The sequence below is a fragment of the Crocodylus siamensis genome, chromosome 5 (assembly GCF_052110815.1).
Source record: "Crocodylus siamensis isolate JL-2025a chromosome 5, ASM5211081v1, whole genome shotgun sequence".
In the NCBI taxonomy this organism is placed as follows: domain Eukaryota; kingdom Metazoa; phylum Chordata; order Crocodylia; family Crocodylidae; genus Crocodylus; species Crocodylus siamensis.
The window spans coordinates 148,394,735-148,413,810 of NC_143399.1; the positions used below are offsets into that span (position 1 = coordinate 148,394,735).

A 19,076-nucleotide genomic window follows, 5' to 3' on the forward strand; every position below is an offset into this window, starting at 1 on the left:
CTGCACGGTGAGGAATTGTCGGGCCAAGGACCCTTGGAGGGGGCAGGGGCGGTTCAGGCCCCATTCCCTACTGCTGGGCGCAAGGGCTTGTAGGTAGCACAGGCTCCGCAGCGAGGCTGGCCTGTACTGGAGCCCTGGCCCTGGGCATGTACAAGGTGACCCAAGCCCACAACTGGTTGAGAAGGCTGAGAAGGCTGAGCCTTTTGGGCGTGTGAACGAGCCATGCACCAACTGAGACAAAGCACCCGCTGTTTTATTCTGCACCTGAATAAACCATGTATACAGTTAAGATATTGTGTCCTGGTCTTCCTCTATAGAGACACTGGAGAAGGGGAAGCTGTGAGCAAGCTGCAGTTTCCATCTCTAGCATGTACACCCTGCTGCCCCTGCCCTTCTGTTGGAGAGGGAAGTACACACTCTCATACACTCAGATTACAACATTATCAGCATACTCAACCCACATTATTCATTGAAATAGAATCTTGAATATTATGACAGTTACCTTTTAATACTGCTATGGAAGTCGGGTGAGACGTGGTAAGAAAAATTTAGCCTTTTAAGACCAAAATCCAGAACCAAGAATTTCAGTCAGTGGCCCACCTGTGTGCTGGGCATGTGTGTGTTGTCAAGGATTCTTTTCTCAGGCTTTAACGCAGCTGCGGATCCACTGAGCCAGTTAGTCACATAGTTAAGAGCTTCTTGAGGTCCTTCTACTACAGGAGAACAGGAGAATGGATCCCTTGGCTTTGTCCTACATGCAGCTCCCAGTACCTTTACTGCAGCTCAGTGTTGGGAGATCCCTCAGAGCAAGACTTTACAGGGCACCTCCTTGCATCCAAACTTGCTTTGCACAGCAGAATAACACTGGTGCTATTATCAATGGACATTGTGACTAGTGTGGAGGAGGATGGATAGATTTGTACCTAAGTGATTATGATTCCAATCTTGAATTTGAGGTTAATGGAAAACTTCTCATGAAAGCAGGAATTGCCTCTAATTAGGTTAAATTTTAAGGGGAGCAGAATCAGGACCTCAGATTTGTAACCCTCCCACAAACAACTTCTTTCTACACTCTCTCATCAAGCTCCTGGTTCAGCAAAGCACAAGACACAAGCATGCATGAGACTGTCATCAGGGGCATAGACCCATTGACTTCAATGGAAATGTCACTATTGCCAACCTTCAACATTCAAGAATCATCAGTCAGGCCCTCAAAATTTATGAGTTTAGTTTTAAAAACCTTCTGATTTTAAAAAATACAGTTTTGATTGTTTGGATTTGTCGGCCTGGTTTTGAGCATTTAGTGTCCACTCTGGTCACATTTTCAACTTTTTCATTTCAACTTAAAACAGAAGGCTGAATTGTATTTTTTTAATGAATGTTGAGAGTCTCACATAATAACATATCTCTAGTAACTGGGTAACTCCATGTATAGTTAGAGTAGGTAATGCTGCGCTTAATGGAAGGAATGGCACATAAGTTTAGCACATACTCAAATTATTGCTTGAACTGAAGCCTAAAATGGTAGCTTATTACACAGACCAGAGCTTTCATGTTAACTGAAATAATATCCTGTAAATTTAATTGTGACTAGCCCATAAAAAATATCATTTTAATCCCATTCTTAACAAGTTATTGAAAGTAAGGTAAATTTAGAAAAAACAAAACAAAATGTATAAAAACCTCCTGTCAGTTACAGGAGAGTTTAGCTTTAATGAACTGCCATCATATACTATTAAAGTCTGAATACACTGATATAAGGTATCATTGAGACCCATAAGATATCAGATTCTAAAGAAAGAATTATATATTATCTGGATGAAATTATCCAGCATTACTTTGAATAAGATAAAATGATGCTTTAGGGAGTAAGCCAACCTCTACCTCGGGTTAGAGAGAAACTTCTCCTATAACCTAATTATTCCATAATTACCCCTATTGGACCATTTAGGTTTTTGAAACATTAGGCTCACTAACTCAAGGTCACCAAATGTCCTTGTCACTTCAAGGGAAGGTAAAATGTGTGTGTACAAAATGATCTAACATTTCTTAATACATGTTCATAGCTTCTAATGAGATTCATAGAACTAACATGCATAAAAGACTTGATTTATGACATGGCTTTATGTCAGTAGACATCCAGGACCTACAATACAGAATGCTATAGTTCATGCACTCTTTGCTTCCAAAGTTCATGGTACTGTTCCCAGCAATGCTTATTTTTTCCAAGAAAGAGATGGCTCTCCTGTTTGTAACATTATATAACACTATTTTTATGTCTCCCTTACCAAATAGAGTGTGCACCTGCCAGGGTTTCTCTTTCGAAGGGGATTATGATTTCAAAAGGAGTTAGCAGTAACACATGGGGGCAGCAATGAGCAAAGGGCATTGAAGGAGATAAATGAGCTTTCTTCAAATACTTCGCTAATCAGATATGAGTGTCTTGCATGGAAAAAAAGTTGAACTTGCCATGTATCTTTGGAATTCCCCATATTTTTCAGATTTCATTGTGATCTGATTTTGTGTGTTCTGTAAAAGAAGATATCTTATGAAGGCTTTGGAGAGATGATGCTCAGAGTACAAATTCCATCTTTTTGCATCATGGGTCTTTATCATTTTGTATATACATTGAAGGCAGAGCAGCTGAACCACTATAGTTCCAGAAGTTTTGAGTTTGAGCCTTACTCCAGACTCATCCCAAAGTGTGCCCCCAGTCTGGCTGAGGAATCAAAGGCAACCAGATGTGCTAGCCAAATCACTGTATTGTGTGGTAGTGGCTATTGAACTTGGCATGCCTGAAACGCACTTGCTCAATAGGCTGTGATGATCAGGAGGGTCCTTTACCTTTCATATACATAGATCTTTAAAGGAAATTGACATCGTAACATGTTACTCCCAAGGTGCCCTCCCCCAGTGCCCTATCTTAAATGTACAGGCTCTCCATACAAAGTGTGAAAAGAGTTATTTAGTTTATATTTACTTTATGTTATTTATACATTGCCTTTTCCAACAAAGGCTCACAGTAGCTTACAGTTAGACAATAGACTAGCTGAAAAGGGCAACTATCAAAATAAAAAAAGGGATCCACTACACAATATCCCACAATAGCTTTGTTTGCTAAATATAAACACAAGTACTTAAGGAAGGGGTCTTGAAAAGTCAGGTAAGTTAGGTGGGATATAGATTGTAGCTGTGTTGGTCTGAAAAGCAGAGGCAGACAAAACTCTTGGGGTAAAAGCAATATCTTTCATTAGATGAACTAAATAGTAGCAAAAGATGTTCTTTCTTTGCAAGCCTTCAGGCCCAAACACCCTTCGTCTGGTGGAGGAGAATTCAAAGATTGTAAAAGTTCTCCCAGGTAGAAAAGAAACTTCATAGTCACAGAGCAACTTTTTCACAAATGGACTTTGAAACCCAGGGAAACCCTACTATCCTTTACACCTCCCCTATGCAAGATGAAGTTTCTTTTCTACATGGAAGAACTTTTACAATCTTTAAATTCTCCTCTGCCTGAAGAGTGTTTGAGCCTGAAAGCTAGCAAAGAAAGAAAAATTTTTGCTACTATTTACTTGGTCTAATCAAAGATATCACTTCTACCCCAGGTGTTTTGTCTAATGCAGGTAAGTTTGGTGCTATCTAAGCGAGCCATGAGTGCAAAGTAGAACAAAGACTCCTAACTCAGTATATTTGAGGTCTTCATACCAGCTTCACAGCAGGCATTATAGCGCACTTGGCCACTTCCACACTAGGTACCAAATCTTGCAGTGGGATCAGTGAAAATGCTACTTGAGTGCAGGTTTATCACTATGGGTAGGAACAGAAGTTACATAAACTGGTTTAAGCGATCATAAACTGATTTAAACCTGTAACAGAACAGAAGTTCAGTAGATAGAAGCCAGTTTCAAAATGGTCACAACTGGTCTAAGATAAACCTGGTTGGATGTAGCATCAGACTTAACTGATTTAGGTCAAACTGGTGTATGGAGCTTCTGTCACAAATCCCTTCCTGGTTCAAGTTAATTCACAGTCCACCAGCATCCCAGGATACTTTGCAGCCTTGGGCCATGCTACCTGCTCCAGTGGAACACGGACTGCCTTGCCCCTCTGCTCTCTAGCCTGCTCCTGCCTGCATCTGTCAGTCCATAGAGACGGGAGGTGGCGGGGAACAGGGGAAAAGACCCCCAGGCCTCCCTAAACAGGGTTTACACATCACATGGGGGAAGCGAAAGCCCCTGTGGTAGGGGCTTTTCAACCCTTGGCAGCTCTTCCCCGCTTCCCAGCTGATGATTGCTTCAGCAACTGCCACACTAGGGAGGGAGAAGGAATCCTCCAGGGGAAATTTCCTTGCTCCTCCTCAACTGGTTTTGCCTCAGCTGCTGCAAATCTCAAGCAAAACTACTTGCAAGGGAGCAGAAGTATTTATCTCTGCTCTCTGAGTCTGCCCAGGGTTATCTCTGAGCCTCGCAACAGCTAAGGCAAGCAGCTCTGGGATTTGGGAGGGAAAAAATTCCCCTCGGCTCCCTGGGGCTGCCCTGGGCTGGGGGAAACCTCCCATGGGAGAGGCTCCCTCAAGGTGGGCCAGGACCCAGACAGGGGGCTCCTGAACCCCCTGTGGGTAGACAGAGAGGGGCTGGGGACACTTAACTGGGCTGCAAATGGCTAGAAGGCTGGGAGATGTGCTCTAGTGCCCCCTGCTACAGGTCTGGGTTAGTACAGGCCTCTCCCTACCTTTCCCAATTGACAACTGAAGGTTACTTCAGTTGGTTATTGGTTCAGCTTACGTTGGTTAGAGGAAGCTTCCTAGATTGCATCAATTCTGCCTCAGGCTTTTTGACTGTTCTTATCTTAGCAGTTATATAAAAAAAATCCTGTCTCAGTAGTGAGCTGGTATCAAATATAGTTTTGATGTTATATTAAGCAAGCAGTAAAATATACATTTGTATATTTGCATTAACCAAAAATCATCAGCCAATAATAAGAGGTAGTTAAACCCTTGTCTTAAATATTTCAATATGACAATTATGGCAGTTTATATTCGCTCATAATACTTTACATCTCAATATGATCACTGCACTTCCATGGTGTGCTTATGAGAAATGTCTTAGGGGTTAATAAAGATATCCTAAGCTCAAAAGAGAGGTTCACATGAATACATAATTTATTAAAAATATTTAATGCGAGCAACATGCTGAAATGTCTTTTGCCTCAGAGTGATCCAAGAGCCTTGACCGGTCCTGCATGAGCCTAAGGGCATGCCTTTCAAAGAATGCTTTCCTGCCCCATACAGATAATGTGAACAGCCCAGGGCAGAGGAGAAAAAAGAGAAGAGAACTGACAACCTATTATGGCTCCCTATTTCTCTGCACCAGTGCAAGATAGAACAGCTTGGGGGCTGCCTTAATTTTTATAAGGTTGCTATGCTGTACTGGTGTACTTATGCTAACTAGCAACAGTGGGAGCTCAGCACATTTAGGCCACTTCTTCCCATTCAGATCAAACTTCCTTCACTCAGGGCTGCAAAATATGAAGCGCAGGAGCTGATATGTTGGTTCTACATCTGCTGGAGACATCCCAACACTGGAGAACTCCCCAGCAGGAAAATAGGTAATTTATCTGCATTCTTCAGTGCAAAGGGAGCCGGCTGGACCAGATTTGCCACCAGCTGTTGATTTGAAAAGGCACTTTTGGCCTTTTAAAATATTACCCTCAATCTGTGAAACCACTGGACACCACAGTAAGTTTGTGTCTGGCCCCAGTGTGATTGTGTCATAGGCAATCACTAATCACTGTGACAATGATGTTGCAACACTGCTTCAGGATGACAAGAAGTGCATTCTGGCAGCTTCATTAACATAACTGGCATCAGCACTTATATGGATTCAGCACTACTGAACTTGTTTCATGGGGACTGATTATATGTAATATACCTTGGAGCAGTATTGCAGGCTGAGATCCCACTGGAATATAGGCAAATTTTAACAGAAAACTGAAATAGCTCTAAAATATTTATGGCTGTGCTAATGTTTCTACATGAGAAAGGGCTCTATTAGTTAAAATATCACTAAAATATCATTATTAGCTAAAATAACAATCATGTCAATTGTATGGATACTTTTGGCAAATCACTCACTGTGATGTTCTCCCTTGATCTTCTCATTGATCGGTCACATTTCTAGGAACCGAGCAGAACTTCTATGAGTATTGTTTGTTCTGTTGCGTGTACAAAAAAATGTAGTTATGAGTATGTGATCTGTTGAAATAGGTTGCAGCACTTTTACAGCCTCACACACAACAGATCTTTTAATAGAAACTTTCTTGGATGTTTAAAAATATTGCTCACCATTTTGGAAAATATCTCAAGACTTGTCCCCAGTGGAAGAATAAAATAGAGGGAGCACAGTGACCTGAAGCCACCTTCAGTCTCTCCATTTTTTAGGTTGCTTAGCACTGAGACAGTCCCATAATACAGATTAGAACAGCCCCAAAGTTCCTCAACTTCAAGAATCCTCCAGAATCCATTTTTGTAGCTGGAGATGGCTGGGGTACAGGGATACAGTCAGATGCTATTTCATTTTCCAACATGCCTCTTAAACTGGAAGCCTATCCTTGGAAGGTTACTTTGTGCAGGCTACCCTAGTGGTTGAATAGAGTGCATGAGGGCAATTTGCATTGGAAGGCTAATGGAAAGTTGCTTTAAAGAGACTGAAAAATCTGGCCTACTTTTTCTCTTTTTCTTATAGTCTTTTAATGTGTATGCGTTAAATTAATAAGAAAATATGGCAAATGAATATGCCATACAATTATTTGTGTTGATGAGTATGCATGTCTATATTATACAACATGGAATAGTAGAAATATTGCAAAATTGGATTTGGCTACTGGTCCTCCAGTATGTATGTGTATACAGGAAAATGAGCAAATCTACCTTTAAGCAACAGTGTGCTGTAGCTGTGACAATAACACTGAATTCATCACAAAGGTATATTCAGTGCTGACCAGCTCTCTCACTGCTTTGTCAACCTGGAGATATTATTCTAATGATCCCTTATTTGGAAGACAAATATATCCATGATTTCACTGATGGAACTGTACTGATGACTAAAACACTAGTACAGATTTGGCCTCAGAGCAGTTCCCAGACCCCTCTTACTTGCATTGGTGCCTGGGCTGAGGCAAAGAATTGGAAAGTTTCCCATCATACTGCTGTTGGGAACAGCAGAGAAACTTTCCTAAGTTTCTTTTTATACATCTGCACAGAGCAAGCTTTTGAATGCTGTACAGTTACAGTGAATACTAATACTTCTTGTAGGAGCATGATGAAACTAAGAATACTTGAAAATGGAACAGTTCCTGTTCAAAAGTAATACAAATCAGTTTTTCTCTTTCTAAATTAAGCTGAAATAAGAAATCCCTATTTTGCTTTGTACTAGTTTAAAAAACAAAGGTGCAAACTATCATTTATATTTGATAGTAATAGTTTTCTCTTTTGTTCCAGAGTTTCCTAGCTGCAATGCCTTCCACCCTGTTGCATAATGTCATTTAGGCTTTTAGAAAAATCCTGAATAGAAGAAAACTAATTCCAGAGTAAAATGAGGAATCAAAATACATAAGGAAATTCTGACGTGATTAATATCACTTCCCTGTATGCTTCCAAGGAAGCATATTGTATTTTATACAAAAGTGTTTATTTTGATATGAACAGAACATTAGTTGTCTCCAACCTTTTACATTGTTTCAGTAGGAAGAGAGATTGAAAACAGCAACAGCTTTTGTCTGCTGGACTCATAAAAACACATTAAAAGCAAGCCATCACTTTTTAATTAAAAACATTCATGGCTCAATTTTGCTCAAAATAGCCATGACATAGAGATGTTCCAGACTCTTTTTCAGCCATGAACTCTTTTTGGACAAGTGGGAAGGGATTAATATAGAATTGTTCCTCTGAGTGTACACTACCTGGAATTTCTTAGCCACTAACTTCATGTTCCAGAACAACGGGGCTCTGGAAGAACAGAGAACTATGGTTTTGTCTGACCCAAGCTTTCAAAATTCATGAGTCAGGTCTTCAGAAATCATGAGATTTTTTTTTAATGTTGGATTCTTTATTTGTCCAGTGCTTTCATAGTCTTTACAGTATAAGCAATTTATATTTTCAGGGTTTTCTTTGCAAACAAGAGAGAAACCTTTTTAATTGTAAGTTGATATCATGTACAAGTATGACTGCAAAAGCTGGAGCTTTAAAAAAGTACACACCATATTTGAGAAAAATATAGGAGTTGGCAATATTGAAATGAGGCCCCATTGCTTATATACTGGGCCGTAAAACACAAAATATTTATTATTCCAGTTTTGTCCTATACTACATTACAATGAGAGCTAAATGAAAGTTGGTCTCTGTTGGCATCTTTACATGTACTCCAGAGTGTGGCAGGTCGGGGGGAGCTGCTTTAATTAAAGTATCTGCAGTATTTTGTGTTTTCAGTGTTCTGCGTTTCAAAATGGCGGTAGGGGTGCTTTAATTAAAGCTTGTTCGATGAGCTTTAGTTAAAGTGCCCCTACCGCCATTTTGAAGTGTGGGGATGCAGAATACAGATGAAGCCAAGCCAATTAATTGAGTCTGTTCTGGTCTGTGCTAACTAGCACACATTGGAGCAGGCATCAGGCACATGTGTAGGTTCCCCATTATTTCAGCCTTTCCCTCATTTGGAACCCTTTTGCAAGCTGGTTAGAAAGATCAATTAAAGAGCTAAAACCATCAGCTGTAAGTATTAATTCTACATCAAAAATACCTTTCTTAAAACATGCTAGGTATGTATCATTAAGTTGGAGAAAAATATAGGATATGCTATTTTTAAAAAAACGTTCAGGCTATTCCACTCTACATGCTGTATATGTGTTTTCCGAATACATATGTTGTCGCTTTTCAAGACAGTTTCAGGTACTTTTGAACAAGAGAATAGCTGGCTTTTTGCAGTAGTAGTTTAGAGCAAGAATTCCATATTATACTGTAAAGTGGTATAGCAGAAGACACCTGATACGTAAAATTTATCTCAGTGGAGAGAGTCAGTATAAGGATTAGATACCCCTTCAATCCCAAATTACACCAGAGAGGCATATCCTCTTTCCCAAAATCCACAGGCAGAAATCCTTTTGGATCCTAATTATCTGTCATATTTTATAAAATATTTCAGACTCATGTTACTTCAGTTCTCTAGTGTTGGCTATATGGATTTTGCCAACCATAGCTATGATACTATTTTCATGTTAGGCTTCAGTTCTGTTTCTTGGCCAAGAACACTAAGTTCTTGGCCATTAATTTACATTGTTTGAAGAAATGCCAACCCTTAACTTGCTAAGATTTCACTCAACCAGGTACAGACATATAAAAGAAATTTAAACCCAGAAAATAATCTGATCAATATTTGCAGTTTGCTACATTCATGGTCTGGGTAAAAGTGTTGCACTTGCAGTATCGTATTGACAGTGAAGTGCTCGCATACACTTACACTGGAAAATAGATTAACTTCCCTTTTCTTAGCCTACAGGCGTGGGTTGTGTCTTCTGAACACCCTTATGATCATTACAAAGACTTCCATGAACTTGTGGGAGGCACCTGCTAATTATGTATATTTGGTTTAGCTTAGTCATTGGTAATACAAAAATCATTTTATATTTATATTGTAAAATTTAGAGACCCTAGCCTCAACCGTGTGTCCTTTATGCTGGGTGCTGTACAGTTACATGAGTACATAATCTCAGACCTGTATGGTTTGCAATCTAAAATAGATCATGAGACATAGATGAAGGGTGTTGGGAGAAGTAAATAAACATACATGTTAAATATGCATTATGTTTCCATTTTAAATTATTATAAACTAAGTAAGTTGCCACTATTCCCTCTTGCTCCTGAATACCATTTTTTTGTTTTTGTTTTGCTTTGTCCCAGCTTTATATTAGCCAGTAAATAGTTTTTGTATCTCAGATTGAGTTAACATTGTCTTTCCCATTGGTGAGTGTACTTTTCCTGGCTGAAATCTTTTTGGTCACTAATTTAGCTTCCATTTACGTAACTCATGAGGTCTGAGTCTGTACTTCCTTGTATACTGTATAGTTATATACACCTGTGAAAACTGCACAAAATGCTTTTGTGGGTTTTTTTCAGGATTTGGTCAGGTCCACAGAGTGGATGTAATGTGTTTCTGTTCTGACAGGGTGGTGCTTTATATTTGCTTTGCACTCATGTAAATGAGTATCCTGTGTGCAAAATTAATTATTTGTAGTGGGGGTGGGGGAATCTTTTTTTAAGGGATTCTGTTTAAGTATTGTTTAGCCTATAAATATTGAGAATGTTGCATCTAGTATTTCCATCCCTTTTTTCTGGAAGACCTCTGGGAAGTCATAAGGATCAAGAATACTAGCAATCAAATGGATATAGATGCTGAATCTTTAACAAATCCTTTCTTTACCTGAAAAAGGTAAGTAGTAATTAAAGTTAAATAGGAAATAAAAAGTGAATTTCTGTCTTGCAATTTTAGGAATTATCATTTAAATTATTCCTTGACAAGTTGCAGCAGTGTATCCTCAGTGACATCTAGGGTGTTTGTACATGTGACGGGGGTTTAGCTCTCACTAAATTCAAATGGTGGACTTTTAAATGACACAATTAAAAACCCACCCTTTCAATCTATGGACTTTTGTGATGTCACATGGTGTCACGGTGCATCACAGCCCCCCGTCAGCTGATCTATCTCCCCACGCCCCAGGCTCCACCAGGAAAAAAAAAAGTGGTGAGGTGCCCAACCAATTCCCCTGCCCCTGAGCCTACCTGCCTGTCCCACAGCAAGCAGGGGCAAGCTGCCAGTGGGCTGAGTGGTCGCCGAGCTGCAGAGGACCCCGGTCCTTCCCTCCATGGCAGCAGTGCCCTCCAGGTGGCACCTACCTGCTAGCACTTTCCCCAGGCAGTCAGGGGGTGCTGCCACTGTGGGGGGACGCACTGGGCCCTGTGCAGTTCAGGTGCTATGCGACCCAGTGGCAGCTCATGCAGACAGGCTCGACTGAGGGGAAGAAAAAAAAAACAGTGAGAAGCCTGAGCTCTTTTGCTTTTTTTTTCTCCTAGAGCCTGCCTGCCTGCCCCAGCTGCACAGCGCCTGCTGCTTCCCTCTACAGGTGGTCCTGTGGGGCACCACAGCTGGGGAGAGAAGCACAGGGCCCTGCACAGGCAGGCAGGCTCCAGGAAGGTGAGTGAGAAAAAAAGATCGGGCTCCTTGCCACTTTTTTTTTTCTTCAGTCAAGCCTGCCTGCACAAGCTGTTGCTGGGTCACACAGCACCTGAGATGTATGGGGCCTAGTGCTTCCTTCCGCAGTGGCAGCACCACTTGGGACTGCCCAGGCAGGGTGTTAGCAGGCAGGTGCCGCCTGGGCCATGAAGGGAAGGACTGGGATCCCCTGCAGCTCAGGGACTGCTTGGCCCACTGGCAGCTCACCCCTGCCCCCTGCTGCAGGATAAGTAGGTGGGCTCCAGCACCCCGTGCACTGTCCCCACCACTTTCCCACTGCCTGGGACTGCCCAGGAAGAAGCTGGCTTCCACTGGGGCAGAGCAGCCAGGTGGCAGGAGGGTGGCTGGGTGTGCTGGCAGCAGGAGAAGGCGGCAGGGATGGTGCATAGGGCAGGGCAGGGTGCTGGAAGCCCGCCAAGCCCGAGCTTCCCCGAGCACATGAGATTCCAGCACCCTGTGCACCATTGCACTTTGTTACATAGCAAACTAAAATGGATGGGTTTTACCTTGCTATGTAACAGTCATTTAAAGCAAAATATACCGCCGAATGTGTACATCGTCACAAAATTAAAGCGGAATATGCCACCAAATGTGTAAGTAGCAACACCATTAAAGCAGTGCAAAAGGGCAATTAAGCCGTTTTAAAGACCAATTTTGTCCTGTGTACAAGCGCTCCTAGATATCAGAGATGTACACATAAGTTGCATGAACTCTAGATTGTCTTTGTCCTTACGTACAATTAGCCATTATTTCAGAGCTGTAACAATCAGGATTTGTGCCTTTGGCAAGACCTGTGGGAGAGTGGAAAGGGGGGTGGAAGAGGGGGAGGCATGGTTCACAGAGTTGGGGTGGGGGATGCATGGGTTCTGAGAGTGGAGGGGGAGACCCTGGGTTACAAAAGCATGGGTGAGGGGGCACAGGAGTCTTATCCATGCTGTGAACTCCAAAACAGTCCCCAGCAACACTACTGCTGCCACTGCCATGAGCTCTGCCTACCCCAGTTCTTTCTTTCAAAACAGCAGCTATGTGGTATCTCTGTACTGGCTGCTGCTGCTGTAAGAGCAATGCCATGTGGCTGCTCTTGCTGCCGGGGCAATGACACCACGGAGGTGGGGAATGATTCTGATGTCTCTCTTAAGTTGGCACTGGGGGCTGGTGCCCCTTTTGCCCATCCCTAGTTACACTACTGCATTATTGACTGCATGAATACATGGTATAGCACACACATCTATAGTCTGAATAAAGAGAATGGCAACCCTTCTATGACTGCATTTCCGTCCTTCCAAACTCAGTTGGAATTTCAGCTGAAAGATAACACAACAATAGTCCATTCAGTACAGCATGACCTCCTATCCTATTCATACACTGACCAGATAACTCTATTGATTTTTATTACTTTTCTGACTTGATTTAACAGCCTTAATATGGTGGTCAGATGCTAAAAAGTTATTCATGAATGTTTCTGACATTTCCTTTTGGATGTCTGTCTGTCAGCTCAAAATCAACAATGAACTACTAATCTCCCCTATCCTCCTTGTTCACTTCATTTTTCAAGATCAGTGGGAGTTTTTGTTTTCTAAGTGACAGCTAGTTGAATTAATAACTCTTAATGCCACAGTGTAATGGCAGTTGTTTGCAGGATCAGGGCCATGATTTTCATTGTAATAACTTTTCCCTGACCAGTTTCAGTTATAATAGTTCAAACTCATTAGTTTGAGGAACCCTTGTAAAAAAGAAAGGTTCTTCTGATGGCAATGATCTTCATGACATTGTGGGACACAGGCCAGGTTCCAGGGGACTGGAAAAGGGCCAGTGCAGTTCCCCTCTTTAAAAAAGGCAAAAAGGAGGATCTGGGGAACTACAGACCAGTTAACCTCTCCTCAATACCTGAGAAGTAACTGGAGCATATCCTAAGGAAGGCCATTTGCAAGCATCTGGAGCAAGAAAAGCTGATCACAAACAGACAGCATGGATTTATGAAAAACAAATCATGTCAAACAAACCTGATCTCCTTCTTTGACAAAGTATTTACTTAGGTGGAAGAAGGGGATGCTGTGGATATAGTATATCTGGACTGCAGCATAGCTTTTGACAAGGTCCCCCACAACCTTCTCATAAACAAATTGGAGAAATGTGGGCCAAACAAATCTACTACAAGTTGGATAGATAACTGGCTCAATATCCACAAATAAAGGGTCTATGTCAGAATAGCAGGAGGTTTTGAGTGGAGCCCTACAGGGGTCTGTGCTAGGCTCAGTGCTGTTCAGCATGTTAATTAATGATTTGGATGCTGGCATAGAAAGCTTCGTGAGCAAGTTTGCAGATGACTCAAAACTGGGAAGGACTGCAAACAAAGATGATCCCAGCAGGGTGTGGGGCCCAGGGCAAAGCAGCCTGCGTAGGGCCCCGCTCCCTGTCCCATGGCACACTTACATTGGGGAGTGAAAGTCCTGGCACACCAGATGTGGTGGGAAGGGTGGCAGCCGGAACTTCTGGCTGGAACAGGCGAAGAGTTGTCCAACCTGCTGAGCGGGCGGACGGGTAGGCCAAACTGCAGCCGTGGCTTCTCTGCGGGGCTCTGCGAGGTCCGGAGCAGTTGCCCAATTTGCATCCCCTAGGGACGGCCCTGACTGAAAACACATTGGAGGATGCGAGCACAATTCTGAAGGATCTTGACAGATTGGAAAGTTGGGCTAGAGCTAATAGGATGAAGTTCAATGCAGACAATGGAAGGTGCTGCATCTCAGAAGGGAATAATCAAAAACACAAATATAAATTCAATGACACCTAACTAGATGGCACTATGGAAAAGGACTTGGGAGTCTTGGTAGACAACAAACTCAATACGAGTCTGCAGTGTGCGCAGCCACACAAAAGGCAAATGTGATTTTGGGATGCATCAGTAGAAGCATTAGGTACAAGACATGGGAGGTGATAGTGCCCCTCTACTCAGCACTGGCAAGGTCTCCTCTGGAGTACTGTGTGCAGTTCTCGGCTCCACATCTGAAAAGAGACATGGAGAAGTTAGAGAGGGCAACAAGGATGATAAAGGGCTTAGCAAATCATATGAGGAGAGGCTGAAGGCATAGGTGATGTGTACCTCCCAAGACTGTGGGGCATGGTGACTGCCCACAGGTGGCGGCAACGTGGCAGTGGTGAGCAGGGCCGCCCGCAGGTGGCCGCGCTGACATCAGCGGCGAGGGCAGGTCAAGCAGGCATTGTCTACAGGCAGCTGCGACAGTGTCAGAAGCCAACCGGGGTCCCCCACAGCTGGACACCAAGCCCAGAAGTGCTTGTGGCACTTATAAGGGGGGGTACCAGTGCTCCCTCAGCCCATCGCCTAAGCCAAGAGTGCTTGCTCTCGGGGGAGCACCAGTGCTCTCAGGGGGTGCACGTGCACCCCCGTGCACCCCTTACACATTGTTTCCCTGTCAATCCAGTGTTGACTTACAGAATTTTATACGTGTACACACACACACACACACACACGTGTACACACACGTGTATAAATAAAACAACATGACCATCTGTTATCTCGTCTTATTCTTAGAATCTCTTGGGTAGGACCTGTGTTTTTGTTCTGTTTGTACAGTGTCTAATAACACAATGGGAACTCAGTCCCTGATGGACTCCTAGGTATCATAATATGCAGATAATAAGTTAAAAGTAGTTCAAACAATCAAATACCATGATCTAAATTACAACAATAAGAAAATATAAAAGTAAAAACTTAACCATTTTTTTAAAATGAGAACATAGTATTTAGTACTGTTCACTTTTCTCAGTATGTGGGTTTTATTATTTACTGTGATCACACAATGTCACTCAAAATGGTGGAATTTCATAGTTGTCATAGACATTAGGGCTGGAAGAGACCTTGTAAGATCATCAGGTTGATCTTCCTGCCAAGGGGCAGGAAGTCAGCTAGGGTCAAAGGATCCCAGCAAGATAAGCATCCAAATGTTTCTTAAAAGTGTCTAGAGTAGGTGCTTGCACCATCTCTCGGGGGCATCTGTTCCAGGCCTTGGGATCTTGGACATTAAAGTAGTTTTTCCTTATGTCCAGCCTAAAACGGTCTTGCAGGAGTTTGTAACCGTTAGACCTTGTCATCCCTTGGGGTGCTCTGGTGAACAGGCATTCCCCCAGATCCTGATGCACACCCCTTACGTACTTATAGGCTGCCACCAAGTCACCCCTGAGCCTGCACTTCTCCAGGCTGAAGAGACTCATAGGTTGCACCCTTTCTTCATAAGGCCTGTTCTCTTGCCCTCTGATCATGCATGTGGCTCTTTTCTGGACTCTTTCAAGCTTCTCCACATCCTTCCTAAATTATGGCACCCAGAATTGGATGCAGTACTCCAGCTGTGGTCTCACCAAGGCCAAGTACAGCAGGAGGATGACATCCTGGGTCCTGCTCAGAATGCATTGGTAGATGCAAGCCAGAGTTTTGTTTGCTTTGCCAGCTGCCGTGTTGCATTGGTGGCTCATGTTCATCTTGTGGTCAATCATGACCTCCAAGCCTCTTTTGGTCATGGTGCTAGTGAGTGTAGCACTGCTGAGCCTATAAGTGTGATTCAGGTTTTTATTCCCGAAGTGGAGCACCTTGCATTTTTCCATATTGAATGCCATCATGTTTTCATTCGCTCATCTTGCAAACCTATTGAGGTCAGCCTGAATTACCAGCCTATCCTCAAGTGTGGACACTCTTTCCCAAATTTTGGTGTCATCAGTGAACTTAACCAGTCCGCTTCTAACACCAGTGTCCAGATCATTTATGAAGACATTAAAGAGTACAGGTCTGAAGATGGAAACCTGGGGTCACCACTAGTCACAGAGTGCCACGTTGATTCAGTTCTGTCAGTTACCACTCTCTGTGTCTGACCTTGGAGCCAGTTCCTCAGCCATCAAAACGTTGAGTAGTCAAGGCCGCAGTTGCCCAATTTTTCCATAAGGACATCATGAGACACCAGGTCAAAGGCTTTTTTAAAGTCCAGGTGATATGTCACCTGGTCACAGAAGGAAATGAGGTTGGTTAGGCAAGACCTACACCTAACGAACCCATGCTGGCTATCCATCAGAATGTTGCCTTCTGTTAGCCTGTCTAGAATGGTTTTCTTGATAATTTTTTCCAAAATCTTCCCAGGGATTGAGCTCAAACTGATTGGTCAAATTTGATTGTTTGACATTATGTTGAAAACCTAATAAATTCAGATTTGACATATTGACTTCATTAGGTCCAGGTCTGGGAAAATCTGAGTTTTAGAGTATTTCATAGATTATAGATTTCATAGACATTAGGGCTGGAAGGGACCTCGGGAGATCATCGAGTCCAGCCCCCTGCCCAAAGGGCAGGAAGTCAGCTGGGGTCATAGGATCCCAGCAAGATAAGCATCCAATTTACTCTTGAAGGTGCTCAATGTAGGTGCTTGAACCACCTCCGCTGGCAGACTGTTCCAGACCTTGGGGGCTCGGACCGTAAAGAATTTCTTCCTTATGTCCAGCCTGAAATGGTCTTGCAGGAGTTTGTGACCGTTCGACCTCGTCATCCCTTGGGGCGCTCTGGTGAACAGACGTTCCCCCAGATCCTGGTGGTCACCCCTGATAAACTTATAGGTGGCCATCAGATCACCCCTGAGCCTGTGCTTTTCCAGGCTAAAGAGTCCCATGGCTCTCAGCCTGTCATCGTAAGATCTGTTTTCCTGACCTCTGATCATGCGCGTGGCTCTCCTCTGGACTCTCTCAAGCTTCTCCACATCCTTTTTGAATTGTGGAGCCCAAAACTGGACGCAGTACTCCAGCTGCGGCCTCACCAAGGCAGAGTACAAGGGAGAATGACGTCCCGGGTTTTGCTCGAGAAGCATCTATGGATGCACGCCAGCATTTTGGTCGCTTTACTAGCCGCAGCATCGCATTGGAGGCTCATGTTCATCTTGTGGTCAATGATGACCCCCAAGTCTTTTTCTTCTTTAGTGCTAACCAACATAGCACTGCCGAGCCTATAAGGGTGCTGCAGGTTTTTCCTCCCAAGGTGGAGAACCTTGCATTTTTCGGTGTTAAACACCATGAGGTTCTCATCTGCCCATTTGCTGAGCTTGTCCAGGTCAACCTGGATCACCCACCTATCTTCTGGCGTGCATGCTTTGCCCCAAAGTTTGGTGTCATCGGCGAACTTGGCCAGTCCACTCCTGACTCCAATGTCCACATCGTTAATGAAGATGTTGAATAGTATGGGTCCCAGGACAGAGCCTTGAGGGACCCCACTGGTTACAGGGCACCATGATGAGTGACTGCCATCGATCACAACCCTCTGGGTCTGACCACGAAGCCAATTTCCCAGCCAGCGGATAGTGGTGGAGCCAAGGCCACAACTGGGCAGTTTGGCCAAGAGGTGATCATGGGATACCAGATCAAAAGCTTTTTTGAAGTCAAGATATATGACATCAATCTCTTCTCCCTTGTCCAGGTGATAGGTCACCTGGTCATAGAAGGAAATGAGATTGGTCAAACAAGACCTACCTGCAACAAACCCATGCTGGCTGTCCCTTAGAATGTTAGCCTGGGCCAGTCCATCAAGGATGGCCCCCTTAATAAACTTTTCTAAGATCTTCCCTAGGATAGAAGTCAGGCTAATGGGCCTGTAGTTAGCCGGATCCACTCTCCTCCCCTTCTTGAAGATCGGCACCACATTGGCCTTCTTCCAGTCTTCGGGCACTACACCAGAGCGCCAGGAGTTTTCAAAGATCCGTGCCAGGGGCTGGGCTATGACGCTCGCCAGCTCCTTGAGTACCCTGGGGTGCAGGTTGTCAGGGCCAGCTGACTTGAAGGTATTCAGCTTCTCAAGGTGTTCCTTCACGAGGTCAGCATTGATGGAGGGTAGGGGATTCCCCTCACCCAGATTTCCCTGTCCCATAGCAGGCATGGGCATTCCGTGTGACTGATGAAAGACTGATGCAAAGTACCTATTTAATAGGTTGTTTTTTTCCTGGGCGTCAGTTGTCAGTTGCCCCATCTGGTTTAGCAGAGGTCCAACATTGCCCTTGCTTTTCCTCCGGCTCCCCACATATCTGAAAAAGGACTTTTTGTTGTCCTTGATGCCTGAAGCTAGTTGGAGTTCAGTTGCAGCCTTGGCTTTCCTGGTTTGCTCCCTGCAGGACCGGACCAGCGCGGAGTAATCCTTGGAGGTGAATCCCGTCCTCCATCCTTTGTAGGCTTTCCTTTTTAGCCACAGGAGGTCCACTAGGTCTCTGGGTAGCCAGGGGGGCTGCTGTGCCTTCTTGCTGCCTTTCCTCCGTGTTGGAATAGATTTAGCTTGTGCACTGAGGATCGCTTCCTTGAGAAGCAACCACTCTTCTTGAACTCCCATCTCCCTGGGGTCATGGTCCCTGAGGGCCTGACCGACTAGCCTTTTGAGCTTGTCAAAGTCGGCTTTTCTGAAGTCAAGGACTTCTGTGTTGCTGACTGACTTGCCAGCTTTACGGCGGATGGTGAAGGTGATCAGCTCGTGGTCGCTGTCACCCAACTTCCCATCAATCACTAGGTCGCCGATTAGGTCATCCCCCGTAGCCAGTACCAGGTCAAGCAGCGCTTTGCCTCTCGTTGGCCCATAGACTTCTTGGGTCAGGTAGAGGTCATCCACGCACGAGAGAAAGCTTTGCGCCCGCTCAGATTTAGCTGAGTGATCTTCCCACGAGATGTCTGGGTAATTGAAGTCACCCATGACAACCAAGGTCCTGGAGCAAGCGGCCTCCGTCAGTTCCCGGGCGATCTCCTGGTCAAGCTCAGGACTTTGAGTGGGAGGTC

General features: G+C 43.9%; 1 long non-coding RNA gene across 3 annotated transcripts in view; it reads right to left on the reverse strand.

Moving 5' to 3' along the window:
• Window positions 1-19,076, reverse strand: part of LOC149864718 (uncharacterized) — a 55,783-nt gene that overhangs the window by 26,257 nt on the left and 10,450 nt on the right. For all 3 annotated transcript variants that reach the window (XR_016442245.1, XR_016442246.1, XR_016442244.1), the window contains one exon: window positions 13,710-14,279. This is a non-coding gene — a long non-coding RNA (uncharacterized LOC149864718). The remainder of the gene's footprint in view (window positions 1-13,709; window positions 14,280-19,076) is intronic.